General features: G+C 54.2%; 1 protein-coding gene across 1 annotated transcript in view; it reads left to right on the top strand.

The window, feature by feature from the left end:
• Positions 1-640, top strand: part of IZUMO2 (IZUMO family member 2) — a 7,145-nt gene that overhangs the window by 5,451 nt on the left and 1,054 nt on the right. The window lies entirely within an intron of this gene.

The raw sequence follows: 640 nt of genomic DNA on the forward strand, positions 1-640 counted from the left end.
CCCCCAACCCCCCTGGACCACATTATGTCTTCCTGGATCCTCAGCTCTTTTGCCTTCGTGGGTCTCCTCCTCCATAAAAATAATACTAAAAATTAAATTTCGTGAATGTGCCGGTTTGAAGACAGACATATTCCAAGCTGGAGTCATTATTATATATTCTTACTCATCATCGTCGTCATCGTCACTGTTCTACTAACTTACTTTCTTCTGCTTCTCAAGATTTTTTAAATGAAAACATTTCCGTGAGCCCCAAGCACGGAGCCCACGGTGCCGAGGGGAGACACCGCCCTCGCCATCCTCCCTCCGCCCCGAACACTGCTCCCTGCCTCTGTCTGCTGTCCCCAATGCAGTCCCCTACCCTGTCTCTCTCTGCCTCTCCCACCGGGCTTTCTCCTCCCCTCCTTTGCCCCACTCCCAGCTCCGCCACCCGCTCCTTCTCCTTCCCCTGCCCCCCAGGTTGAATCTGTGTGTCTCAGTCTCTCTGCCTCTGTCTCTGAAAGTCTCTTCCTCTCTCTGGGTCTCTTTCTAACTCCCAGCCCATGAGCCCTACAGGCTTTCTCCCTGTTGTCAGCCCCTCGCTGCTGCTTTAAATCTCTTCCGCTGACGCCACCTCCCTTCCCCCGTCCCTTCCCCCCCCACC

Source organism: Pteropus alecto, unplaced genomic scaffold (genome assembly GCF_000325575.1).
Source record: "Pteropus alecto unplaced genomic scaffold, ASM32557v1 scaffold41, whole genome shotgun sequence".
In the NCBI taxonomy this organism is placed as follows: Eukaryota; Metazoa; Chordata; class Mammalia; order Chiroptera; family Pteropodidae; genus Pteropus; species Pteropus alecto.